Source organism: Stomoxys calcitrans, chromosome 5 (genome assembly GCF_963082655.1).
Source record: "Stomoxys calcitrans chromosome 5, idStoCalc2.1, whole genome shotgun sequence".
Taxonomy (NCBI): domain Eukaryota; kingdom Metazoa; phylum Arthropoda; class Insecta; order Diptera; family Muscidae; genus Stomoxys; species Stomoxys calcitrans.
This window is the reverse complement of record NC_081556.1, coordinates 126,993,014-127,009,532: the sequence shown is the minus strand read 5'-3', so window position 1 is coordinate 127,009,532 and position 16,519 is coordinate 126,993,014.

The window sequence follows — 16,519 nt, the reverse complement described above, 5'->3', positions numbered from 1 at the left end:
CATGATCATAGCAAGTGTTCGAAAGTCTCCTCCTCATCCTCATCAAGGCAACTCCTGCACAAGTCATTGTGCGGTATTTCCGGCGGCCTATCGTAAAGTGTCCGCTTATGACCCCTGTTAAGGTACTCATCGATCTCTTATCGAACGTCAGTAACTTTCTCGTCTTCCTCCGTTCGATGATAGGCCATAGCGCCCTAGCAGTCCGGCGACCATCCGCCGAGTCCCATCTTGCCACCGGCGACTCTCTGGCCATCTCTTCTTCTTTGTTCAGTAGCTCGCCGAATGACACGTAGGCAAGACCGGTGACTGGTTCCCTCGTCGCAGACAAACCCCTCCTGGCGCATTCGTCCGCCCCTCATTTCCTGAAATCCCCTAATGTCCGGGAACTCATGTCAGCATCACATCGTAATCTCGAAGCCTATTCAGGGACTCCAAACAAATTGCTACACAATTTCAACTCCCTGTGCTCGAACTCAAGATATAAATCCTGAGATTTGGGGGGGCTAAATCCCGGAGGCCATTGTAGAGTAGAGGTTAACATGTCCGCCTAGACGCTGAATGCGTGGGTTCGAATCCTGGCAGGGACATCAGAAAATTTTTCAGTGGTGTTTATTTCCTCCTTATGCTGGCGACATGATGTACTTTGCCATATTAAAACTTCTCCACATGATATGTCGCTCTGCGGTACGCCGTTAAGACTCGGCTATAAAAAGGAGGTCCTTTATCCTTGAGCTTAAAATTGAATCGGACATCACTCATTGATTTGCGAGAAGTTTGCCTAAGTTCGTTAATAGAATGTTCATGGGTAAATATGCATTTGCAAATCCCTTACCAGAATTATTTTTGCGGCTACTATAACGGCAAAGACCTTTGCCTGAAAGACCGTACACTCGTCCGGCAGTCTCAGAGACATACCGGTTTGAGTGCGTTGGTATAGACGCCCAAACCAGCCCCTAACTCCAATTTGAAGCAAGGGTGAAGATCCAGATCTCATCCTTTTCAAAGACAGCATTCGCCTTCCATTCATTTCTCCCCGGAAAAAGAATCCTGAGTGCCCTTATCCCAGTCGGTTCCAGTTCCAGGTAGTCAGAGATCCTCCTCAGTCTACCTTCCGCATCCATAACATTCAGAATGGAACTGTGGCCGTAACTATGCGCGATCTTGGTGGCGCTGTACCAAATATAGGCCGTAAATGGCTGCATATCCCGCATCGCTTCCAAGCCTACCTGCGGTTCGGATCGCATTGCCCCTGTGACCTCTGGAAATTCTTAAATTTCCTCTTCATATGCAACAAGTAAATCATATTGGCGGTTACCCCCTACTTGCCACTGAACATCTTCCAGCAGGAGTAAAAACGACAGAACGCCTTATGGCCTCTTTCGTTGAAATTCCTCTTTTAGGACAGCTTAAAATCGAGGACTATGCCAGGTTACTTCGCCTCCTTCGACAGCTGTAGGGTGATCCCGGGAAATTTCGTCTTTTTATCTAAAGACGAAATTTCCCTAAAGTATTATTTAAAGCCAACATTTTCCTAACATTTTTTCTAAAGAAAACATTTCCCTAAATTTTTATCTAAAGAAAAATTTCCCTAAAACTTTTATCTAAAGACAAAATTTCCCTGAAATTTGTATCTAAAGACAATATTTTCCTGAAATGTTATCTAAAGACGAAGTTTCCCCAAAATATTATCTAAAGACGAAATTTCCCCAAAATATTATCTCAAGACAAAATTTCCCTAAAATTTTTATCTTAAGACAAAATATCACTGGAATTTTTTCCAAAGACAAAATGTTATCCAAAGCCCAAAGTTACCTAACATTTTCCTTAAAGACAAAATTTCCCTAAAATTTAATCTAAAATCACAATTCCCCTGAAATTTGTATCTTAAACATAATTTTCCTGAAATTTGTATCTAAAGACAAAATTTCCCTCAAATTTGTATCTAATGTCAAGATTTCGCTGAAATTTTTTTCTAAAGACAAATTTCCCCAAAATATTATCTAATGGCAAAATTTCCCTAAAATGTTTATCTTAAGACAAAATATCCCTGAAATTTTATCTAAAGACAAAATTTCCCCAAATATATTATCTGAAGACAAAATTTCCCTGAAATTTTTATCTCAAGACAAAATATCACTGGAATTTCATCTAAAGACAAAATTTCCCCAAAATGTTTTCCAAAGTCAACAGTTTCCTAATATTTTCTTTAAAGAAAAAATTTCCCTAAAATTTCATCAAAAGACAAAATATCCCTGAAATTTGTATCTAAAGACAAAATTTCCCTGAAATTTGTATTTAAAGACAAAATTTCCCTAAAATTTGTATCTAAAGACAAAATTTTCCTGTAATTTGTTTATAAAGACAAAATTTCCCTAAAATTTGATCTAAAGACGAAATTTTCCCAAAATATTATCTAAAGACAAAATTTCCCTGAAATTTTATCTAAAGACGAAATTTCCCTAAAATTTGTATTTAATGCAAAATTTCCCTGAAATTTGTATCTAAAGACAAAATTTCCCTGAAATTTTATCTCAAGACAAAATTTCGCCATAATGTTATCGAAGCCAACATTTTACTGAGATTTTCTTTAAATACCTAATTTCCCTGAAATTTGTATCTAAAAACAAAATTTCTCTGAAATTTTTATCGAAAGACAAAATTACCCTTAAATTTTTATCTAAAGACAACATTCTTCTGAAAAATCTAAAAACAAAATTTCCCTGAAATTTAATCTGAAAGAACAAATTTCCCAAAATATTATCTAAAGACAAAATTTCTTTGAAATTTTTATCTAAAGACAAAATTTTCCTTAAAGTTTATCTAAAAAAAAATTTCTTAAAATTTTATCTAAAGATAATTTTTTTCCTTAATTTTTATCTAGCGTACAAAAATTTCCCAAAAAATTTATTTAAAGACAAAATTTCCCATAAATTTTATTTAAAGACAAAATTTCCCTGAAATTTTATCTTAATCCTGACACTTCCCTGACATTTTATCTAAAGACAAAATTTCCCTGAAATTTAATCTGAGGTCAAAATTTGCTCAAAATATTATCTGAAGAAAAAACTTACCTAAAATTTTATCTCAAAAAAAATAATTTCTTTGAGATTTGTATCTAAAGACAAAATTTCTCTGACTTTATCTAAATACAAAATTTCCCTAAAATTTTATCTAAAAACAAAATTTCCCTAAAATTTTATCTATAGACAAAATTTCCCTAAAATTGTATCTAAAGAGAAAATTTCCCTAAAATTTTATCTTAAGACAAATTTTCCCTGAAATTTCATCTTAAGACAAAATTTCCCTACAATTTTATCTTAAGACAAAATTTCCCTACAATTTTATCTTAAGACAAAATTTCCCTAAAATTTTATCTTAAGACAAAATTTCCCTGAATTTTTATCTAAAGACAAAATTTCCCTGAAATTTTTATATAAAGACAAAATTTTCATAAAATTTCCCTAAAAGTATATCTAAATACAAATTTTCTCTGAAATATTTATCTAGAGACAACATTTTCCTAAAAATTTTATCAAAAGACAAAATTTTCCTAAAATTTTTATCTATGAGCAAAACTTCCCTGAAATTTTATCTGAAGACAAAATTTCCCTAAAATTTTATCTTAAGACAAATTTCCCTAAAATTTTGTCTAAGGACAAAATTTCCCTAAAATATTATCTAAAGACAAAATTTCCCTAAAATTTTATCTAAAGACAAAATTTCCCTGAAATTTAATCTGAAGATAAAAATTCCCTGAAATTTTTATCTAAAGTAAAAATTTACCAGAAAGTTTTATCTAAAGACAAAATTTCCCTGAAATTTTATCTTAAAACAAAATTTCCCAAAAGTTGTATCTAAAGACAAAAGTTCCCTGAAATTGTATCTAAAGACAAAAGTTCCCTGAAATTGTATCTAAAGATAAAATTTCATCTGACCTTAGGAGAAAAATTTAACTTAAAGACAAATTTCCGTGATTTTTTAACCTTTCTTCTTATTTCACCCCTCGTCATTTGATTTCGCAAATCGATGAAACCACTCAATCAGCCACAGTTAAAATATTTAAAATTCGCCGCATATCGCCAAGCGTTTGAATGCGTCGAGTGTTTGGAAGTGCTCGCTTTGGCTTTGGCATTGAGGGTGTAAATGCACTCATTCCACTTCCAACAGCAATGCGTAGTGTGTGCGCCTCGCCTCACCAATGGTGAATTCTATGCCAACCATCTCTAACTTGGCACCATAGTGACTGCCAAGCCAAAATGTTTCATAGTTTTACGTTTGTTTTGGTCTACTCTGGGCATGGGTTTACAGCACTGCCGCCAAATAATCCATGGTCAGATGACCTTTAAGAGTTTCCGCTTTTGGCTATGTGTGTTTTTTTTTTGTTTTTTTGGATTGCGTTTTCTTAGTAAAGCGCGGGCTGGTTGGAGGTGGCCGATTTGTGTGTTTTGAATTATTATTGATTGCTACGCAATTTCGGCCAATTCATGCGTAATAATCAGTGACTTTTACTGCTGCTGTTCTCTGGAGGTTATTGTGGTTTGTGTTAATTTTGTTAACAGGTGAGGATTTGTTTCAAACTTCTGGATTGATGTGGCGTCATTAGACGTGATTTGTAAGCAAGATGAGTTTTTTTTTATAATTTTGTAATGACGATTTTGAGTGAGTTTCACATTTTTTTTTAATATTAAAAAAGTGAAACAAAAAAATATAGAAAATGTAAATCTGCAACCATTGGGACCCCGATTTTTTATGACTACCACTCCTATGCCGATTCGGAGGTCTTCTGGCATGACATTTGAGTTACTGTGGTCAGCAGATTGTCCCTTAGACGGTTATATTGACCTTTTATTACCAAGTTGTAACTACCATTTCCTCCATAGAACCCAACTCTCCCTTATAAATTCCCAATTAATGGTCCAAAAATCCTTGTAGTGGAATAGATGACACATTTGCTAGTAAGAGGCATTTAATTATATTTCCCATGATGTTTTTTTAATCCATGTACCTGTTCACTTTAGACCTTAAAATCGAATTTTCTATTTAAAGCAAATGTCTTTGAGCAAAATCGTAAATTTCACTTTTGTTTGGCTCTTTAACAATGTCTTGGCAGACATTATTCTGCTAACGATGCTAGACTTAGATTTGTGATACACGATTTCAGACTGCCAGAAAACCAACAAAACCCCAGGGCCAAAATAGAAAAAGTGAAGAAAAAACGAATCATTACAAGAATCAATAGACGGACAGACGGAGAGACAAACAAACTCTGCAGCAAAGTCGGTCATTCCCATTTCAACAAACACTCGAATGTACCCTGGTCAAGCTTCATGTGTCCAAATAAAAGGATGACTCTGAGTTGTATGCCAAAAGTCAAGCAAGCATCTCTGGTTAATCATGAAATTAAGAGACTACAAGACGTCGCAGATAGGACAATGTCATTTGGTCTTTTTGTTTTCGTTTTCGTTTCTTCTTATTTTCCTGACTTGGGAAAATTTACTATCTCTTTAGTTTGGCGGGGGTTTAGACAACCCAAAATGAAGTAACTCTGTTGTCTCTGATTTAGCAGAGCAGATAGTTTTGTGGAAAAACAGGGACATGCCTTTTGGCCTAGAGCTGCCTGGCTGGCAATGTCTACTTACTACTAGTCTCGCTTAAGGTCGTTGCAATTGTTGGGCATTTGGTTTATTTTCTTCCTCTGGTCATTTCATGTTGTCTGCGGCCTATTTGACGTGATGATGTGAAATATGCTAATTGCATTTGCTTGCTAATTTTTTTTCTTTTTCTACAAAAGGTTCCTAGAATTTTTAGTTGCGTTTTTGGATAAGTTAGATTGGATTACACCCAAGGAAATGGAAAAAAAAAATTTGTCAACAATTTTTTTCTATAGAAAATTTTTGTCAAAATTTTATTTCTATAGAAAATTTTATAGAAATTTAAATTTTTTTTTCTAAAGAAAATTTTGGCAAAATTTTATTTCTATAGAAAATTTTGTCAAAATTTTATTTCTATAGAAAATTTTGTCAAAATTTTATTTCTATAGAAAATTTTGTCAAAATTTTATTTCTATAGAAAATTTTGTCAAAATTTTATTTCTATAGAAAATTTTGTCAAAATTTTATTTCTATAGAAAATTTTGTCAAAATTTTATTTCTATAGAAAATTTTGTCAACATTTTATTTCTATAGAAAATTTTGTCAAAATTTTATTTCTATAGAAAATTTTGTCAAAATTTTATTTCTATAGAAAATTTTGTCAAAATTTTATTTCTATAGAAAATTCTATAGAAAATTTTGTCAAAATTTTATTTCTATAGAAAATTTTGTCAAAATTTTATTTCTATAGAAAATTTTGTCAAAATTTTATTTCTATAGAAAATTTTGTCAACATTTTATTTCTATAGAAAATTTTGTCAAAATTTTATTTCTATAGAAAATTTTGTCAAAATTTTATTTCTATAGAAAATTTTGTCAAAATTTTATTTCTATAGAAAATTTTGTCAAAATTTTATTTCTATAGAAAATTTTGTCAAAATTTTATTTCTATAGAAAAATTTGCCAAAAATTTTTTTTCAATAGAAAATTTTGTCAAAATTTTATTTCTATAGAAAATTTTGTCAAAATTTTATTTCTATAGAAAATTTTGTCAAAATTTTATTTCTATAGAAAATTTTGTCAAAATTTTATTTCTATAGAAAATTTTGTCAAAATTTTATTTCTATAGAAAATTTTGTCAAAATTTTATTTCTATAGAAAATTTTGTCAAAAATTTTTTTCTATAGAAAATTTTGTCAAAATTTTATTTCTATAGAAAATTTTGTCAAAATTTTATTTCTATAGAAAATTTTGTCAAAATTTTATTTCTATAGGAAATTTTGTCAAAATTTTATTTCTATAGGAAATTTTGTCAAAATTTTATTTCTATAGAAAATTTTGTCAACTTTTGCGATAGTATCAATCGAAAAAAAAACAACCGATATTCAGTAGAGTATATATATATTCTTGATCAGCGTAAAAATCTAAGACGACCTAAACATGTCCGTCCGTCTGTTCGTCTGCCTGTTGAAATCACTCTACAGTCTTTAAAAATAGAGATATTGAGCTGAAATTTTGCACAGATTCTTTTTTTTTTGTCCATGTGCAGGTTAAGTCCGAAGATGGGCTATATCGGACTATATCTTGATATAGCCCCCATATAGACCGATCCTCCGATTTCGGGTCTTAGGCCCATAAAATCCACATTTATTATTCGATTTTGCTGAAATTTGGGACAGTGAGTTGTGTTAGGCCCTTCGACATCCTTCGTCAATTTAGCGTAGATTGGTCCAGATTTGGATATAGCTGCCATATATACCGATCCTCCGATTTAGGGTCTTAGACCCATAAATGCCATATTTATTATCCGATTTTGGTGAAATTTGGGACAGTGAGTTGCGTTAGAACCTTCGATATCCTTCGTCAGTTTGGCTCAGATCGGTCCAGATTTGGATATAGCTGCCATATAGACCGATCCTCCGATTTAGGGTCTTAGGCCCATAAAAGCCACATTTATTATCCGATTTTGATGAAATTTGGGACAGTGAGATGTGTAAGGCCCTTCGACAACCTTCGTCAATTTAGCGCAGATTGGTCAAGATTTGGATATAGCTGCCATATAGACCGATCCTCCGATTTAGGTTCTTAGGCCCATAAAAGCCACATTTATTATCCGATTTTGCTGAAATTAGGGAAAGTGCCTTGTGTTAGGCCTTCGATATCCTTCGTCAATTTGGCTCAGATCGGTCCAGATTTGGATATAGCTGCCATATAGACCGATCCTCCGATTTAGGGTCCTAGGCCCATAAAAGCCACATTTATTATCCGATTTTCCTGAAATTAGGGAAAGTGTTTTGTGTTAGGCTCTTCGAAATATCCCGTCAATTTGGCTCAGATCGGTCCAGTTTTGGATATAGCTGCCATATAGACCGATCCTCGGATTAAGGATCTTAGGCCCATAAAAACCACATTTATTATCCGATTTTGCTGAAATTTGGGAAAGTGCGTTGAGTAAGTCCCTTCGACATTCTTCTTTAATTTGGCTCAGATCGGTCCAGATTTGGATATAGCTGCCATATGGACCGATCCTGCGATTTAGGGTCTTAGGCACAAATAATCACATTTATTATCCGATTTCACTGAAATTTGACACAGTGACTTATGTTAGGCTTTTCGACATCCGTGTCGTATATGGTTCATATCGGTTTATTTTTAGATATATCGGAACATATTTCGATATAACTGCTATGGGACATAAGGTATGTAATTTTCACTGGATTTTGATGAAAGCTGGTTTACATATATACCCGAGGTGGTGGGTATCCAAAGTTCGGCCTGGCCGAACTTAACGCCTTTTTAATAGTTATAGAAAATTTTGTCAAAATTTTATTTCTATACAAAATGTTGTCAAAATTTTATTTCTATAGAAAGTTTTGTCAATTTAGTTACTTTAGCTCAGACTTTGTAAAAATTTCTTACATTTTTCTCTGTGTCCCTTCAAATTTCTTAAGCTATTGCCTTTTGACTTCTTATACAAATTCTAAGTAGTACAGTCTCTCAATATGCATGTCAAAGATTTTTTTGATTTCTTTGGTTGCTCTTTGCAGTCAATCGATGACTTTTCATTAGAATTGTGGGTGATTGGCGATTGTTGGTGTTTGTCGCCTTCCACATCTGGTCGCAATAAACCAAATGACAATTTATGTAAAATCGAAAAGAGCTTACTTTTTGTAAACGACCTTCAACTATTCCATTAACCTTGCCCACTTTCAAAGTGAATGGCTTTGCTGCTGCACATAATGTGGGGGTCTTACAGCATGCAAGCGGATAGAAAAACTTTGGACTTTTATTATATGGTACAAAAAAAAAAAAACTCGGGCGTTGGTCTATCGTAAAGAATGAGAACAAAAAAAAATTATACATAAAGTAAGCGAATAACACCCACCTTTTTTGTGGAAATAAACAGAATGCTCCTATTAATATTTACCTAAAAAGATTACAAGTTCATTTGGTAGAAAACATTTTGAAAAAGAGACATTTGTAATGGATATAGGGCAATGCGACATTCAAAAACCTCTACGTTATAATAGAAATGAAAACACAAATCGAAAAAAATCTTAAATTTTTTTTCGTAAAGACTGACAAAACGGTTAACCGACCTCGTGAAATGTTCGCAGATAGCAGAGTTTGGCTGCCTGTTGAAAATAGGGCAATTTATTTTTTGATATCCGAAGCAGGAACGAACCCTCCCCCTTACCCTTAATTAAAAAAGAAACAGGTCTCGGAGTTTGCTGCGCCGATTAAAGTGAAATTTCGATGCTCTTCCAAAAATGTTGGGGCCGCCTAAAAAGTTGGGGCCGCCCCACACCAAAACCCGCCAAACGGACATGTTTACCGATTGGGGAAATATGGGTTAAATGAAAGGTTATCAAATGAAAGGTATTTGAAAGCAGAGTACATATCGGATACTAGCTGGACAGGGTCCGCTACGCCGCGCCTTCTTTATCTCTCTAATATCTATTTAGGGTGGGGACACTTGAATGTGGATATTGTGCTACTGTAGCCTATGAAGCTGAACGCCTGCGTTCGAATCCAAAATTTAAAGCGGTGGTTATCACCTTTTAATGCTGGCGATATTTGCTTTCGCACTGCGGCAAATTTGTTATCAAATTCGTTTTCTACTCTTAAATACCTTTCATTTGTGTCCCATATTGTCATAATGGGTCAATCAACCTATTTGACTTATTTTTGGAAGGAAAAGCGCCACCTAGACTTGAACACAAATGGCACAGTACCTCACAAATGTTGCCAGCATTAGGGAGGGGATATCACCGCTGAAAATTTTTTCTGCTGGTCTCCCCAGGATTCGAAGAACTCAGGCGTTCAGCGTCATAGGCAGACATGCTAACCTCTGCGCTACGGTGGCCTCCATATAGACATGGTCGGCTATTATGCCTATTTGGGGGTTCTTGGGGGTGGGGCGACCTCCCATTACTTGGACCTAATTTTGTATGCCACATTTATAGTCTACTGCCGAATACTTTTCATTCGAGTCCCATGCTGATAGGAACGTCCAATAATTCTGTTTAGAGGAGTTTTGGGATTGTGGCGGCCCGCTAGGCACTTGGACCAAAATTTTAATATGATATTCGTTTTTTAGTCTCCAATACCTTTCATTTGATATCCATATTGTGCATATCGGTTCACTTTTGGTTTTGGGTGGCCACCATCCGATATCTAAAAATTATATAGCCTATGTTTCCTGCCAGACCAACCTACACAACCTGTGAAAATTTTAAGAAAATTGGTTCAGCCGTTTTCGATTCTACGGAACATACAAACAAACCGAGCCCTATATAGTCATAAGTGGTTCATATGCCCATTTGTGTCATTTTCGCGAGGTGGGGTGACCCCCTATTTTATATGCCAGATTCGTAATCTACTCCCGAATACCTTTCATTTGAGTCCCATATTGACATGAACGTTCAATATGTCTGTTTCAGGGAGTTTTGGGGTTGGGGCGGACCGATGGGTACTAAGATTCAAATTCTAATAGCATATTCGTATTCTACTCTCCAACTCCTTTCATTTGATACCCATATTGTCCCGATTGGTCTCCTTTTGATTTCGGGTAGAGTTTTTGGCATAAAGGGGAGGCGGACCCTCCCCTTCCGATATCAAAAAAATTATACAGCCTAAGTTTCCTTCCATAGTCTATACGAAACAAAGAAACAAACCGACAAACAAACAAACATTGATTTTTATTTATAAGAAGATTATGTCAAAATTTTAGCTCTATACAAAATTTTGTCCAAATGAACGGCCAGTCGATGTCTGGCGAAATTCTGGAATAAAGCAGATTAAAGCCAAGAAGAATCCTCAACCAAACAAAAATTGCAAAAATTAACTTTCATAGATAATTTTTTTCAAAATTTCATTGTCCTAGAAAATTCGTAAAAATTAACTTGTTAAGAAAAATTTCTTTGAAAATTAAAAAAAAATATTTATACACCAAAATTTTATCAAAAATATGTTTTTTTTCAAAAATTTTTGAAAAATATAATATTTAAAAAAAAAAATAGCTTTAATTTATTTTTAATTTCGCTTAAATTGTTTTTATTTCACTAGACCCAAAGTAGAGTATATCAAATGCAATTGCCAACATTTCAAGCAAATAGAGAACTCATAAAAGGTGGTGCCTTCAAAAACATCAACATCCGTGGCCAGTTCATTGTTGTGAGACCAAAGTTCTAAATCAGACCATAAACAATTGTGGCCACCGGCCACAAATACCATTGGCATGTTTGACAAGGTTTACGGCCCCGTCCTGTCACTCTCATTAAGGTGGTGATGGTGGACCAAACGACCAACCAACCAAGCAACCAACCAACCAAACGACAGATGCAATGATGGCGCGTAAAAATCAATGTTTCATGTTATACTTAACCGTGCACAAAGCGGACAACACGCGTCCAAAACATTGTCACGTTTTTTGTTAAATTTTATGTTACGACTTTAACGAATATGGCTTTATTCAGTGGTACTAAAAACGTGTGGAATCACCAACCCACCAAAATCGCAACCTCAACTGCAGCGAGAACCAAAACCCACCGAACTTTAGTTGTGAGTGTTCGTTCAACGTTCTGTAAGAATTATCACTCGACTTTAATCATTAACATTGGTAACGAAATCGAAATTGAAAAGCACAGAACAAAATCGACGAACAAGGTACCAGTTTCTTGTCAATTGACCATTGTTTTGACCAATTTTGGATATGAGCGTATAAGACACTGCTCTGGTTCAGGGTGGGGGCCACCATTGAAATGACAACAGACAAAAGTGTCATGTAAACGATCAATCGATTTGTTTGATGTTGCTGCTTTGCATCATTTGTTGTTGTGTTTGGGTAACATTTGTTCTTGAGTTTGGGTGGTTGAGAAGTTTGGCGAATGAGTGAGTTGGCTGGCTCACTGTCCAATGTAAACCTTCTTTGTGCTCCAGATTGTGTTAAATTTGGTTTCAGTTTCACTTTCATTTGAATTTGGCAAACTAAGAATTTGGTTTTCTGGGAATAAGGCCAACTATCTTTTGTCTTCAGACATTGTCTAATCAAAATTTTTTGTTTTGGTTTTGGAGCAAAATTTTTGTAAATATTGCCTTTAGAAATAGGTGCTTAATACTGATGTCAAAGCTTATTAAATGTGGTTGTCTTTAGAGAAAAATTCAATGCAATTTTGTCTGTAGAGAATATTTCATTGAAATTTTGTCTTTTGAAAAAATTTCATTGAAATTTTGTCTTTAGAGAAAATTTCATTGAAATTTTGTCTTTAGAGAAAATTTCATTGAAATTTTGTCTTTAGAGAAAATTTCATTGAAATTTTGTCTCTTTAGAGAAAAATTCAATGCAATTTTCCCTAAGACAATTTTTGTCTTTAGAGAAAATTTCATTGAAATTTTGTCTTAAGAGAAAATATCATTAAAATTTTGTCTTTAGAGAAAATTGTCTTAGGGAAAATTGCATTGAATTTTTCTCTAAAGACATTGCTGAATACAAAGAATTGAGCTTGGTCACGGTGTAACATTACTTTTTTAATTATTGGATGTTTTTTTTTGTGGTTCTTATGGGGTGGAATAATCTATAGCGGTTTGGTACTAAAACCAATAGCTGTCTGGTGCTAAAACTAATAACAGATTGGTATTAAAACCAATACCAGTTTGGTAATAAGGCTAGTTTCAAACGGTACTAATCATTTCATGTTTCATCCATACCATCCGGTATTGTTTTTGTAACATACGGTGTTGCTTTACTTTATCAATACCGTATGGTACTGAAATGAGCACCTTCGGTATTAACTTTTCTTTTTTTTTGGTTCATTAGGGGGTGGAATAATCTAAAGCGGTTTGGTATTAAAACCAATAGCTGTCTGGTGCTAAAACTAATAACAGATTGGTATTAAAACCAATACCAATTTGGTAATAAGGCTAGTTCCAAACGGTACTAATCATTTCATGTTTCATCCATACCATCCGGTATTGTTTTTGTAACATACGGTGTTGCTTTACTTTATCAATACCGTATGGTACTGAAATGAGCACCTTCGGTATTAACTTTTCTTTGGGTGTAGCCGTTCTCAAGAAATTTTATGAAATATTGACAAAATTTTCCATAGAACTAAAATTTTGACATAATTTTCTATAGAACCAAATGTTCGACAAATTTCCAACACAGGTTATTAAATGTCAATGTAATTTTTTCCTAAGAAAATTTTGTCTTTTGAGAAAATTTCATTGAAATTTTGTCTTTATAGAAAATTTCATTTAAATTTTGTCTTTAGAGAAAATTTCATTTAAATTTTGTCTTTAAAGAAATTTCATTAAAATTTTGTCTTTAGAGAAAATTTCATGGAAATTTTGTGTTTAGAGAAAATTTCATAGAAATTTTGTCTTTAGAGAAAATTTCATGGAAATTTTGTCTTTAGAGAAAATTTCATGGAAATTTCGTCTTTAGAGAAAATTTCATGGAAATATCGTCTTTAGAGAAAATTTCATGGAAATTTTGTCTTAGAGAAAATTTCATAGAAATTTTGTCTTTAGAGAAAATTTCATGGAAATTTTGTCTTTAGAGAAAATTTCATGGAAATTTTGTCTTAGAGAAAATTTCATGGAAATTTTGTCTTTAGAGAAAATTTCATGGAAATTTTGTCTTTAGAGAAAATTTCATGGAAATTTTGTCTTTAGAGAAAATTTCATGGACATTTTGTCTTTAGAGAAAATTTCATGGACATTTTGTCTTTAGAGAAAATTTCATGGAAATTTTGTCTTTAGGGAAAATTTCATGAAAATTTTGTCTTTAGAGAAAATTTCATGGAAATTTTGTCTTTAGAGAAAATTTCATGGAAATTTTGTCTTTAGAGAAAATTTCATGGAAATTTTGTCTTTAGAGAAAATTTCATGAAAATTTTGTCTTTAGAGAAATTTTCATCCAAATTTAGTGAAAATTTCATAGAAATTTTGGTCTTAGAGAAAATTTCATGGAAATTTTGTCTTTAGGGAAAATTTCATGAAAATTTTGTCTTTAGAGAAAATTTCATTGAAATTTTGTCTTAGAGAAAATTTCATGGAAATTTTGTCTTTAGAGAAAATTTCATGGAAATTTTGTCTTAGAGAAAATTTCATGGAAATTTTGTCTTTAGAGAAAATTTCATGGAAATTTTGTCTTTAGAGAAAATTTCATGGAAATTTTGTCTTTAGAGAAAATTTCATGGACATTTTGTCTTTAGAGAAAATTTCATGGACATTTTGTCTTTAGAGAAAATTTCATGGAAATTTTGTCTTTAGGGAAAATTTCATGAAAATTTTGTCTTTAGAGAAAATTTCATGGAAATTTTGTCTTTAGAGAAAATTTCATGGAAATTTTGTCTTTAGAGAAAATTTCATGGAAATTTTGTCTTAGAGAAAATTTCATAGAAATTTTGTCTTTAGAGAAAATTTCATGGAAATTTTGTCTTTAGAGAAAATTTCATGGAAATTTTGTCTTAGAGAAAATTTCATGGAAATTTTGTCTTTAGAGAAAATTTCATGGAAATTTTGTCTTTAGAGAAAATTTCATGGAAATTTTGTCTTTAGAGAAAATTTCATGGACATTTTGTCTTTAGAGAAAATTTCATGGACATTTTGTCTTTAGAGAAAATTTCATGGAAATTTTGTCTTTAGGGAAAATTTCATGAAAATTTTGTCTTTAGAGAAAATTTCATGGAAATTTTGTCTTTAGAGAAAATTTCATGGAAATTTTGTCTTTAGAGAAAATTTCATGGAAATTTTGTCTTTAGAGAAAATTTCATGAAAATTTTGTCTTTAGAGAAATTTTCATCCAAATTTAGTGAAAATTTCATAGAAATTTTGGTCTTAGAGAAAATTTCATGGAAATTTTGTCTTTAGGGAAAATTTCATGGAAATTTTGTCTTTAGAGAAAATTTTGTCTTTAGAGAAAATTTCATTGAAATTTTGTCTTAGAGAAAATTTCATGGAAATTTTGTCTTTAGAGAAAATTTCATGGAAATTTTGTCTTAGAGAAAATTTCATGGAAATTTTGTCTTTAGAGAAAATTTCATGGAAATTTTGTCTTTAGAGAAAATTTCATGGAAATTTTGTCTTTAGAGAAAATTTCATGGACATTTTGTCTTTAGAGAAAATTTCATGGAAATTTTGTCTTTAGGGAAAATTTCATGAAAATTTTGTCTTTAGAGAAAATTTCATGGAAATTTTGTCTTTAGAGAAAATTTCATGGAAATTTTGTCTTTAGAGAAAATTTCATTAAAATTTTGTCTTTAGAGAAAATTTCATGGAAATTTTGTCTTTAGAGAAAATTTCATGGAAATTTTGTCTTTATAGAAAATTTCATGGAAATTTTGTCTTTAAGGAAAATTTCATGAAAATTTTGTCTTTAGAGAAAATTTCATGGAAATTTTGTCTTTAGAGAAAATTTCATGAAAATTTTGTCTTTAGAGAAAATTTCATCCAAATTTAGTGAAAATTTCATAGAAATTTTGGTCTTAGAGAAAATTTCATGGAAATTTTGTCTTTAGGGAAAATTTCATGAAAATTTTGTCTTTAGAGAAAATTTCATGAAAATTTTGTCTTTAGAGAAAATTTTATCCAAATTTAGTGAAAATTTCATGGAAATTTTGTCTTTAGAGAAAATTTCATTGAAATTTTGTCTTTAGAGAAAATTTCATGGAAATTTTATCTTTAGAGAAAATTTCATTGAAATTTTGTCTTTAGAGAAAATTTCATTGAAATTTTGTCTTTAGAGAAAATTTCATTGAAATTTTGTCTGTAGAGAAAAATTTCATTGTAATTTTGTCTATAGATTTTTTTTGTTTATAGATTTTTTTCCATAATTCTTCATGTTATAGAAAGCGAACCGTAGCCGCAACGCAGCGCCCTCTTTAACGCTTTTATACCTTTTATTTGAGTCCTTTGTTGCATTGGTCGATATATAAGTCCTGTTGTGGTAGAGTCTTAAGATGGGGATATTCCGCCCCGAATGTGGATGGCGAATTGGTGCCATTGAAGCGCAGAGGTAAGCAAGTCCGCCAAAGAAACGCGTGGGTTCAAATCCTGCCGAGAACGTTGGAAAATTTTTGAGTGGTGGTGATTCGCTCCTAATGTAAGCGCCATTTGTGAGATACCATGCCATGTATAAAAGCCACATAAAAACATCTCCCATAGAACTGTCTCACTGCGGGACGCCGTTGGCACTCTGCTATAAAAAATAGGGTTTTTATCATTGAGCTTAAATTTGAAATGGACTCTACTCATTGATGTGTGAGAAGCTTGCCCCTGTTCTTTAGTGAGATATTCATTGGCAAAATTTTACTCTACCCTTCTTTGGACTTTTATATTGTAGTGGTTAAATATGTCCTGTTTGGGAAGTATTTTGGGAGTGAAGTGGCCACCCATACACTTGGCTCTTAAAATAAATATAA